At 44.5% G+C, this 12,899-nt stretch overlaps 1 protein-coding gene across 5 annotated transcripts in view; it reads right to left on the bottom strand.

Annotated features, from left to right (window-relative positions):
• Nucleotides 1–2,451: 2,451 nt before the first annotated feature.
• The window catches only part of LOC130275428 (transcription factor 20-like), a 65,612-nt gene continuing 55,164 nt past the window's right edge, over nucleotides 2,452–12,899 (bottom strand). For 4 of the 5 annotated variants that reach the window (XM_056523381.1, XM_056523380.1, XM_056523379.1 and 1 more), the window contains one exon: nucleotides 2,452–3,171. The gene's annotated coding sequence lies outside the window, so the exon portion shown is untranslated. The remainder of the gene's footprint in view (nucleotides 3,172–12,899) is intronic. The other variant, XM_056523378.1, reaches the window with a different exon arrangement.

Below are 12,899 nucleotides of genomic sequence, written 5' to 3' on the forward strand. Positions count from 1 at the left end.
ATTATTCCTGTACTGTGACATCACTGTACATTATTCCTGTACTGTGACATCACTGTGTGTATTATCCCTGTACTGTGACATCACTGTGTGTATTGTTCCTGTACTGTGACATCACTGTGTGTATTATCCCTGTACTGTGACATCACTGTGTGTTATCCTTGTACTGTGACATCACTGTGTATATTCCTGTACTGTGACATCTGTGTATATTATCCCTGTACTGTGACATCACTGTGTGTATTATCCCTGTACTGTGACATCACTGTGTTTATTATCCCTGTACTGTGACATCACTGGGTATTATTCCTGTACTGTGACATCACTGTACATTATTCCTGTACTGTGACATCACTGTGTGTATTATCCCTGTACTGTGACATCACTGTGTGTATTGTTCCTGTACTGTGACATCACTGTGTGTATTATCCCTGTACTGTGACATCACTGTGTGTTATCCTTGTACTGTGACATCACTGTGTATATTCCTGTACTGTGACATCTGTGTATATTATCCCTGTACTGTGACATCACTGTGTGTATTATCCCTGTACTGTGACATCACTGTGTATATTATCCCTGTACTGTGACATCACTGTGTGTATTATCCCTGTACTGTGACATCACTGTGTATATTATCCCTGTACTGTGACATCACTGTGTATATTATCCCTGTACTGTGACATCACTATATATATATGTTGCAATGCATTTAAAAAAAAATGCAAATCAATTGAACACTTATCTAGCATCCGTTATCGTAAACGTTAGTGTATAAAATGTATATGTTACATGTAAACACATTGTGAACCCAGCCTAAGAGCCACTGTATAAGTCAACAATGGAGATGAAATTCCACACACAACCTGAAGACAGGTGTGGGGCTGTTTTTTGAAGAACTCATCTGTTTTTGTAATCCTGGATAACCTGTAACATTTTTTTTTTATTAGTGTGGGATTTTTTTTTATAAATAATAATTTATTTATTTATTTTTTTACACATTTTGGCCCGTTATCTGGGCTTGATTACTAGGGGTACTCCGCTGCTCAGCGTTTGGAACAAACTGCTCGGAAATGCACCGTCTCTATAGACAGCAATGCATTTCTGTGGATTCCACAGAAAGAAGTGACATGTTAATTCCTTCTGCGGAGGCCGAAATTAGAATTTCCGTAGCTGCTGATTTTGCCGCAGAAAGTCCACTGTGCACGCGGTGCAGTAACACTCCAATGAAAACAATGGAATTCTGCTGCAGCTGAATTTCCCAGCAGAATTTCTCAGCGATTTTGCTAGGAAATTCCTCTGTGTGACCCCAGCGATCTCCCTGCGTTCGTTAAGAGTGTTGGGTGCAGCACCATGGCCACGCCCCCTCAATGCAAGTCTATGGGAGGGGGCGTGACAGCCATCACGCCCCCTCACATAGACTTGCATTGAGGGGGCGTGGACGTGACGTCATGAGCCTCCGCCCCGCATCGTCAGTCACCCAGAAGTTCGCTCCGTGAACCGGATGTCTGGGGTGCCTTCTTTTTAAATCAACTGGTGCCAGAAAGTTAAACAGATTTGTAAATCACTTCTATTAAAAAAATCTTAATCCTTTCAGTACTTTTTAAGGGCTGTATACTAAAGAGAAATCCAAAAAAGAAATGCATTTCCTCTGATGTCATGACCACAGTGCTCTCTGCTGACCTCTGCTGTCCATTTTAGTAACTGTCCAGAACCGCATATGTTTGCTATGGGGATTTACTCCTGCTCTGGACGGTTCCTAAAATGGATAGCAGAGGTCATCAGAGAGCACTGTGGTCATGACATCAGAGGAAATGCATTTCTTTTTTGGATTTCTCTTTAGTATACAGCCCCTAAAAAGTACTGGAAGGATTAAGATTTTTTTTAATAGAAGGGATTTACAAATCTGTTTAACTTTCTGGCACCAGTTGATTTAAAAAAAAAAAAAAAAAAAAAGTTTTCCTGGGGAGTACCCCTTTAACGTTTCCTACAATTGCTTAGTCATGTCCATCTCCTATTTACCCTACTTTATCTCTTTCACATACGTCGGATCTTCTTTGTTCTTCTAATGTTCCATATTATTTTGCATTTTTCTACCTTTAAAAAAGTTCCAGACTACCAATGTGAAGAATGTCAAATCATTTTTTTTCAGAACATATAGACAACATTTACGCAACACACAGAAAACTGAGAATGTCAAATGATAAAATGAACTTTATTTTTTTTCTTTTAAATTTTTTCAGGAATGTTTTTTTTTTTTTTCTTTCATTTTCTAGAAAAAAAAAAGTTGACTTCCTTTGTGAAACACCTAATGTCAAATATTAAAGGTTTCATGATATGAAACCCTATTGGAAGGGCATCTCCCACCCTCTCCCCCTCATTTGATCACGTGGGCCAACATACACGAAATATAAAAAATATATATATATATTTATATAGTCCATAGGTGGTTTATTTTACTTTAAAAAAAAAAAAAAAAAAAAAACACCCATCGACCAACATGTTTTGCATTCTTACCGTTTTATGACTGTTCAAGAAGTTTTCGCCGGTGGGCAACAAATACAATACTCCAACGTCACTGCATTTGCATGTTAAATTCTGGGCAGATTCTTTTTAATTTTACACAAGATTTACATATAGGGACTGTAACACAGCGGCTCACACAGTATGTACACAGCCTGTGTATTCTGAGCGGCAAACCTTTCAATCCATATCAGCACGTGGTATCCGAAATTCCTGGTTTCAATGGCGTTTAGGCGGGTAAAGAATTCAGTTCTGTAGAGCAATGGTCAAAGAATGAAAATATTTTTAAAACGGTTTTCAAAAGTCTTCGTTTTTCCATACATAGATTTTTTTTTTAATGAAATTTAATCTGAACCATAAAAAGATTTTGCGCCTTTCCTTGTCAGATTAAAAATATATTTATATATTTTGTTAATACTTTTCCCCCATTAAATTACACAGTCGTTCCCCCTTGTTCTAGGATGAAGACTGTTCCGTGGACTGTGAGATCCTTGATTCCGCTCGTGGTATGTTTCACGGAGTCCAAGATGGAAATGCTTTAGGTAAGTGGGATGAATCCCAAGAGAAGGCAATGTCCACCCACTGAACCGGAGCACATAGTGTTTATAGCGGACTACGGTGTGATGATCTCCTTTATTTAAAAAGCTTTACCTGAAAGACAAAACAGAAGTTAAATTACTGGAGGTCACAGTCATTTACAATCAAACGTCACTCCTAGGAATTATTTGGTACGACTGTTGTAAAAGAGACATTATTGGGAACTTATTATTGGTTAAAAACAGCATTAACATCCTGTGAGGAAAATAGGATAAAAGACCAAAATAAGAAAAAGCTCTAACATTGAATGCAAATGTATCTGTTGTTTTAGGTGACTATTAAATATAAGCTGTCCTGTGTGGGTACATGGGGAGCACCGTCGGCCATTATCACTGTCACGCCTTCGACTTTAGAGCCTGTGGTGGGGATGAGACTTCAAGGTGTAGCGAGACAGCGGCGCCTGTACTCTGCTCTCGGTGCAGAGCGTTCATCCCCCCACAGGCTACCACATCACGGATGTGAGAGTGAAGATGTCTGCATAGTCAGGAAGGAGGCGGGATGGGAATACTGATGAGGGAAGGAAGCTGGGTGACCGCCTCCCCGCCTCTATTGCGCAGAGCTGGAACCATAAACGGTCAGAAGACAGGCAAGACAACCAAAAAAATCCACAGGATAGGGGATAAGTGTCTGACCGCTGGGACCCCCCGTGATTTCCCATACGGGGCCCCAGCTCTGCTCTGCTAAGGTGACTTTCGAATCCAGCAGTGACGTAGGGAAAAACACGTCTCCTTCATTAATTTCTATGGCAGAGGCAGAGACACGCGAACCCACTCCACCTCTCCAACACAAATTAATGGAGGGGGAGTGTTTCGACCAGTGTCAGTGCACGGTCGGGGGGTGGGGTCCTAGCAATCGGACCCTCAACGATCAGGCACTTATCCCCTATCCTGCAGATAGGGGATTAGTTGTCTTACACTGGATTTCTTCTTTACTATCCCTTCCTTTTAAAGCTCTTCACTCAAATCAGTATTGTGTTTAGTGTGGGTAAACTAGCTGATAGTTTCTCTTTAAGGGTGCGTTCCCACTACAGAATTCTCGCGGAACTCCACGGTGTGAACTTAACATTAGTGTGAATGGGTCTCCGAGACCCGTTCACACTGCGGACAATTCCGCCGCTGAAATTGTTCCGCGCAAAGAAAGAACATGTTTATTCTTTGCGCGGATTCCGCGAGCACTGCACAGCTGTCAATGGTGACGGCTCAGTGCCCCGCAGCCCTAGCGCCAAAGAACCTCCGGCAGCGACCGCCAGGCAGAATCTCCGCTCGCGGAATTCAGCCACGAGAATTCCGTAGTGTAAACGGGGCCTAAGCCCTGGGGTGAGATCTCTTACTTACAGAGTTGTCTGAACTCTCTCTCTGCAGCTTGTTTTCCCTCCCCCTCCCACCATATTGTATTTGATTATTAGTACATTATTATGGGTCTAGCCTGAGCCGTTTTTACCAGCATATAGACATAAGCTTTTCTGTAAGAACCATGGACACAGACACGACAGACTGGAGAGGAGCTCATTCATTTTTATGGAGGAGTTTTCTAGACATGCTCTGTGACCTGTGCAGGAAGGGGGAGGAGGTGAGCTATGACTATCACCTATTGTAAATATCAGATTCCAATCTTATCTAAACATTGGTGTCACATTTTAGTGTAATGCTGACAAATGGCATAATCACCAGTCCTACACACGCTCTGGCCCCCACCCTCTGAGAAGAACTTTACAGGTGACCCTCTTATCCAATCAATGGCTGAACCGGGGTCCCATCTCACTGAAGCTTGTCTGCAAAAGTGGGGGCTGGAGTGCACAGAGGATGGGTGAGTATCTCGGCACCGTGCAGGAGGTCGCCCCAGCAAACAGAAATGTATGTGGATAGGTAGAGATTAATTTCCCTGGAGTGCATCTTTAAGGGGTTAATTGAACTGATTTTTACACCAACCAATCCCCCCCCCCCCCCCCCCAAAAAAAAAAAAAGCATATAAAAAGTTAAATAGACAAAAGGGAGACCTTTGTAATGAGGAAGAAAGCAGCACAACCATAACTTAAAGGGGTACTCCGGCCCTAATACATCTTATCCCTTATCCAAAGCATAGGGGATAAGATGTCTCATGGCGGGGGTCCCACCGCTGGGGACCCCCGCAATCTAGCATGCAGCACCCACCTGTGAGCACTGCAGGAAGCACTGCAGGCTCCAAGTCTTATGCCTCCTAACCACGGGAACGGAATATTGTGACGTCATGCCCCGATCCCTCAATGCAAGTGTATGGGAGGGGGCGTGGCGTGACATCATATACGGGGGCGGAGTCGTGGCGTCACAATACTCCGTCCCCGTGGTCGGGAGGAATAAGACTTGGAGCTTCCAGCGCTTCCTGCAGTGCTTACAGGTGGGTGCTGCATGCTAGATCACGGGGGTCCCCAGCGGCGGGACCCCCGCGATCAGACATCTTATCCCTATCCTTTGGATAGGGGATAAGATGTCTTAGGGCCGGAGTACCCCTTTAAAAAAAAAGAAAAACATTCCATTAAAGAAGTCCAAAATGATCCCCCTACACTGGCGTAAACCTGACCCACTGACTGTCCAAGAAGGGTTTAGTAAGGTAACTGTAATCTGAAGATTAGAAGAATTATCAAGCTGGAGTGACCGGTCTTAGATACTTATTATAAAACATGGCACCCGTGGTTAGCATATAGGGAACAATCTGCCAGATGACATTCTTTGCGGATATTGACACCCGCCACGACTAGTAGGGTCTTTCCCTTTTCTGTTTAGATCATTTAAGATATATGTCCCTACCCCCCACCCTTATCCTCACCCCATCGTCTCCTTCCCTTATCCTCACCCCATCGTCTCCTTCCCTTATCACCACCCCATCGTCTCCTTCCCTTATCACCACCCCATCGTCTCCTTCCCTTATCCCCACCCCATCGCCTCCTTCCCTTATCCCCACCCCATCGCCTCCTTCCCTTATCCCCACCCCATCGCCTCCTTCCCTTATCCCCACCCCATCGCCTCCTTCCCTTATCCCCACCCCATCGCCTCCTTCTCTTATCCCCACCCCATCGCCTCCTTCCCTTATCCCCACCCCATCGCCTCCTTCCCTTATCCCCACCCCATCGCCTCCTTCCCTTATCCCCACCCCATCGCCTCCTTCCCTTATCCCCACCCCATCGCCTCCTTCCCTTATCCCCACCCCATCGCCTCCTTCCCTTATCCCCACCCCATCGCCTCCTTCCCTTATCCCCACCCCATCGCCTCCTTCCCTTATCCCCACCCCATCGTCTCCTTCCCTTATCCCCACCCCATCGTCTCCTTCCCTTATCCCCACCCCATCGTCTCCTTCCCTTATCCCCACCCCATCGTCCCCTTCCCTTATCCCCACCCCATCGTCCCCTTTCCTTATCCCCACCCCATCGTCCCCTTCCCTTTCCCGCCCCCATCGTCTCCTTCCCTTTTCCCCCCCATCGTCTCCTTCCCTTTTCCCCCCCATCGTCTCCTTCCCTTTTCCCCCCCATCGTCTCCTTCCCTTTTCCCCCCCATCGTCTCCTTCCCTTATCCCCCCCATCGTCTCCTTCCCTTATCCCCCCCATCGTCTCCTTCCCTTTCCCCCCCCCCATCGTCTCCTTCCCTCCCCCCCCCATCGTCTCCTTCCCTCCCCCCCCCATCGTCTCCTTCCCTTATCCTCACCCCATCGTCTCCTTCCCTTATCCTCACCCCATCGTCTCCTTCCCTTATCCTCACCCCATCGTCTCCTTCCCTTATCCTCACCCCATCGTCTCCTTCCCTTATCCTCACCCCATCGTCTCCTTCCCTTATCCCCCCCCATCGTCTCCTTCCCTTATCCCCCCCCCCCATCGTCTCCTTCCCTTATCCCCCCCCCATCGTCTCCTTCCCTTATCCCCCCCCCTCGTCTCCTTCCCTTACCCCCCCCCTTGTCTCCTTCCCTTATCCACCCCCTCCTTCTTTCCTACTTTCATACTACACCTCCTTATATTTTCTTCTCAATACTCTGCTCGTTTCTCTGTTTCATGGCACTAAGCCATGTTATGTTGTTTTGTATGTCGTTACAACTCGCTGAGCACATCTCTTTGTTGCGGGCAGGTTTTGGAGGCATACAATATTCGCTGGAAGACGATTAGATTGAATAATTGGTATGGATGTCTATTGCCTTTAATTGACATTCATGTGCCTTCCTATTCTTTGTTAGCAATTACACAGATGCTTTTTATATGGAGTATATCTGCTGTGTCCTTTGTCTACACCTGTTGTTACTTTGCTAAAATCAAAATAAAGAATTGATCAAATAATTGCATGCATTGGACTTCCTGCTATTGCATAGATCCCTCACTGTAGCAGAGGGCTACAGAGTTGTTGGAAGTTTTAAACATTTATCCTGCGGCTTCACAGGCTCTTCTGAACCGCTGATCGGCAGGGGGTGCCAGGAGTCAGAACCATGCCGATTTGAAGATAACGGCCCTTTAATGGGCCATTTATCATCCAGATGAACCTATGTAAATGTTAGGAGAAACAAGTCGGGGTAAAGAATAGGAGCACAGAGATACAGTAAAAAAGGGAATACATCTATAGAATGTTCACTCTTTAAGATTTATACAAGACTGTCTGCTTCAGGGTCATGCAGAAATCCAAGCAGGCTTCACATTTTGGACACACAGGTCTCTGGTTTACTTTTAATCATTTATTTCTGATGTAACTGTAGCCTTATCTATCTATCTATATATATTTGTAGGCCCCTTTTGTGCCCCTATATAGTTGTAGATCCCCACACTGCCCCCCATATAGTTGTACATCCCCACACTGCCCCCCATATAGTTGTAGATCCCCCACACTGCCCCCCATATAGTTGTACATCCCCACACTGCCCCCCATATAGTTGTACATCCCCCGCACTGCCCCCCATATAGTTGTAGATCCCCTATATAGTTGTAGATCCCCCACACTGCCCCCATACAGTTGTAGATCCCCCACACTGCCCCCATACAGTTGTAGATCCCCCACACTGCCCCCATACAGTTGTAGATCCCCCACACTGCCCCCATACAGTTGTAGATCCCCCACACTGCCCCCATATAGTTGTAGATCCCCCCACACTGCCCCCCATATAGTTGTAGATCCCCCACACTGCCCCCCATATAGTTGTAGATCCCCCACACTGCCCCCCATATAGTTGTAGATCCCCACACTGCCCCCATATAGTTGTAGATCCCCCACACTGCCCCCATATAGTTGTAGATCCCCCACACTGCCCCCATATAGTTGTAGATTCCCCACACTGCCCCCATATAGTTGTAGATCCCCCACACTGCCCCCATATAGTTGTAGATCCCCACACTGCCCCCATATAGTTGTAGATCCCCACACTGCCCCCATATAGTTGTAGATCCCCCACACTGCCCCCCATATAGTTGTAGATCCCCCACACTGCCCCCCATATAGTTGTAGATCCCCCACACTGCCCCCATATAGTTGTAGATCCCCACACTGCCCCCATATAGTTGTAGATCCCCACACTGCCCCCATATAGTTGTAGATCCCCACACTGCCCCCATATAGTTGTAGATCCCCACACTGCCCCCATATAGTTGTAGATCCCCACACTGCCCCCATATAGTTTAAAGCTCCTACATTTCCCCTGTATAATGGTAGGCCCCCACATACTGCCCCCATATAGTAAAAGATCCCTACACTGCCCCCATATAGTTTAAAGCTCCTACATTTCCCCTGTATAATGGTAGGCCCCCATATAGTTGTAGACCCCCCACACTGCCCCCATATAGTTTAAAGCTCCTACATTTCCCCTGCATTATTGTAGGCCCCCACATACTGCCCCATATAGTTGTAGGCTGCCATACTGCTCTGCTTTGGTGCTCCTCCAGTGTGGGGACCTATTGCTATGTCCCATAGCAGTAGATCCCAGGTTCGAAGGAGTAGCGAAGCACCAAAGACGATGCAGGAGTCCACAGCAGCCTGGAGCACGCGCTCTACCGTCCTCAGGGCGGCAATCTCAGCTAGTACCAGCAGCCACTGCTCATTTCTCTTAAAGTGGCCCTCTGCCACTTTAGGATCAGGCAGCATGGGCCGTGGCCACTTTGGAAGCAGTGACTAGTTCAATTCCTGGTCAGCTCTGACTCATGTGGATGTGCTGTTCTTTCTTCTCTTCTATATATTATATATATATATATATATATATATGTATATATATATATATATATATATATATATAAATAAATAAATAATAATTAATGAAATATATATATATATATATATATATATATATATATATATATATATATGAAAACATCACTGCACTAAATTAACCTTTAAAAAAAAGGGGTGTTATTGATCTGCATTAAAATCAGGGACTATGTTAATAATTTAATGTTTCATACACTTAGGGGGAGATTTATCAATACTTGCCCAGAGGAAAAGTTGACCAGTTTCCCAGAGCAACCAATCAGATCGCTTCTTTCATTTCTCAGAGGCCTTGTTAAAAATGAAAGAAGCGATCTGATTGGTTGCTACGTGCAACTGGTCAACTTTTCCTCTTCACAGGTTTTGATAAATCTCCCCCTTAGTCACTTTGTTGCACTTGGGTGTATTAGTTTAGCAGTCCGGAAACAGTATCCGAATTGATATCGATGTATGAACAGGTGAGCCTGATGGTTAATGGACTTGTACAGCGTTGTTTGTTTGTGTGAAGTCTGTCTGAGAGACCGTAAAGCAGTGCTTCCAAACCAGGGTGCCTCCAGCTGTTGCAAAGCTACAACTCCCAGCATGCCCGGACAGCCAACGGCTGTCCGGGCATGCCGGGAGTTGTAGCTTTGCATCAGCTGGAGGTGCCCTGGTTGGTAAACACTGCCATAAAGATATGTATATATATTTATAAATTATTTTTCCTTGCTGTTTGAAATCTTTCACCTTAATATGTAAAAGTATTCGAGAAGATCCAAGATGAAATGTGAGCACTTTTATTTATTGCTACAAGAGATGAGTATACATAAAAAACATTTCAGGTCCATTGAAATATATTGCAGTTTTTTTTTTATTTTTTCTGATTTATTTATTCTGCCAGACTGATTGATTGATTAAATTGTTGAGGTGATATAGTGTTTCTTGGGGGTCTGCAGGAATATTTGTTTTTTTTTTAATTTTTTTTTATCAGTTTTAAATACATAGAGGAGAAGTATAATTCACACACACAACCATCGTGTCCTTATCAATTTACAGGAATATTTTTTAATGCTGATCAATAAGGCAGGGTCATACTATGGAGGTTATTCTGATAATATATAAACTTCATATGATAAAGATGACATGAACCCCAGAAGAGAGAAGGTGTCTGAATCCACCAGCACTGTCTAACAGTCTAAGGCTGCATTCACACCACATTTTTGCAATACAGTTCCCGTATCAGGTTTTTGATGAAAACCGGACTAAACTGTATCAAAACGTGTGTACAAATTTTAACCCATCTACGGTTTGAAAAACTATGTCCGGTTGCATCAGTTTTTTTAAGTTAAAAAACGTACAAGTTTTTAACTTTTCGCTCCATTATGAATAAGGGTGCGTTCACACGCTATTTGTTCTTGCGGGTTCTCCACTGCATAATTGAAAGTGGGCGGGCTCTTCTCGGCTGTCCATAGCAGATTTTCCCGCAGCGGAATTTACGCTGCGGAAAATCCGCCGCAGTCCCTACTGACTTCAATGGGGCTTGCGGCAGATTTTCCGCAGCCTAAATTCCTCCGTGGAAAATCTGCTGCGGACAGCCGAGAAGAGCCCGCCCACTTTCAAATAACCCGCAAAAACAAATAGCGTGTGAACGCAGCCTAAAGTTTTGCTTGTTTGATTAAAATTCCAAGGAAAAAAAAAATGTACAAAGCCAAAAACTGTATGGTGCCGTACACACATACGGTTCTGTACGGTTCCCATTGACTCCCATGTTAAAAAAAAAAACGTATACGGTTTAATATGATTTTTCACCTGGACCAAAAACTGTGGTAGACTACCGTTTTGGGTACCGGGAAAAAAAAAAACGACAAAATCGTAAAAGATGCAAAACGGATGCAACCTGATGCAGCTTTTGTCATACGGTTTTCAATGGAGAGTCAATGCATACGGTTTTCAATACGGTTCCGTACGGTTTTCACATTGAAAACGTATACGGGGACTGTATTGCAAAAACGTGGTGTGAATGCAGCCCAAGTATGGTGTCTACGGAGTCAGGATACCTCAAACATTTAGCAAACAGATATCCCATGTGTATGAAAAGCTTTTGTTTATATGGCGACAAACACTTTGAACACTCTCCCCATATTTCTTCTGCTTTCTTCTGGGTTCTTCTCACACTCCAGAGAGATACTTTAATTCAAGGGGTACTCGGGAGGAGAAAAAAAAAAAAGTTTTCTAATCAACTGGTGCCAGAAAGTTAAACAGATTTGTAAATGACTTCTATTAAAAAATCTTAACCCTTCAGTATTTTTCAGCTGCTGTATGCTCCACAGGAAGTTGTGTAGTTTTTTTTCTTGTCTGACCACAGTGCTCTCTGCTGCCACCTCTGTGTCAGGAATTGTCCAGAGCAGGAGCAAATCCCCATAGCAAAACTATACTGCTCTGGACAGTTCCTGACATTGACAGAGGTGTCAGCAGAGAGCACTGTGGTTTGACTGAAAATAACTACACAACTTCCCGTGGAGCATACAGCAGCTGATAAGTACTGGAAGGGTTAAGATTTTTTTTTTTTTTTTTAATAGAAGTAATTTACAAATCTGTATAACTTTCTGGCACCAGTTGATTTAAAAACAATGAGAACCACTTTAAATCACGTCCTGTTAAAGTTCGTTCATCCATGCTGGGCTTACCTGCTATAGGGAAAGACTGAACACAGACTGTGCAATAAGCTTGCACTATGTATATAGAGCAGTGGTCTTCAACCTGTGGACCTCCAGATGTTGCAAAACTACAACTCCCAGCATGCCCGGACAGCCGTTGGCTGTCCGGGCATGCTGGGAGTTGTTGTTTTGCAACATCTGGAGGGCCGCAGGTTGGAGACCACTGATAGAGATGAGCGAACTTACAGTAAATTCAATTCGTCACGAACTTCTCGGCTCGGCGGTTGATGACTTTTCCTGCGTAAATTAGTTCAGCCTTCAGGTGCTCCGGTGGGCTGGAAAAGGTGGATACAGTCCTAGGAAAGAGTCTCCTAGGAATGTATCCACCTTTTCCAGCCCACGGGAGCACCTGAAAGCTGAACTAATTTACGCAGGAAAAGTCATCAACTGCCGAGCCGAGAAGTTCGTGACGAATCGAATTTACTGTAAATTCGCTCATCTCTAACCACTGATATAGAGGTTAATCCAATTTCAAGATTTCTGCTTTATCCTAAAATTCAAACAAATGCCCCGAACACGTGAGAGTGCACTGCCCGCTGTGCTGAGATATCGGAATATATTAACACTAATTACCTTTCAATTTGTTGAATATCGATTATTTATTCCAGCAAAGAAGACTGAGCACCTTCTTATTGGAGTTTTGCAATTAACTATACCTAAAAAAGATATTTTTCTGAACTTGTGAACACTATATTAAAAGGAATGACTAAGGCCCGACGCTAGGGCCGAAACGCGTCACCTGTCCATGTCTACCATGTTGTGAAGTTTTACTGCAATAAAAGCACCGTTCCGCATCCATCTGCGCTGAACATCTGTCTGTAATTGCATCCGTAAAAGGAAAACTGTCGGCTTTCTCCCCCCGCACTAACCAGTGGTACTGGCTGGTAGT

Source organism: Hyla sarda, chromosome 6, assembly GCF_029499605.1.
Source record: "Hyla sarda isolate aHylSar1 chromosome 6, aHylSar1.hap1, whole genome shotgun sequence".
NCBI lineage: Eukaryota > Metazoa > Chordata > Amphibia > Anura > Hylidae > Hyla > Hyla sarda.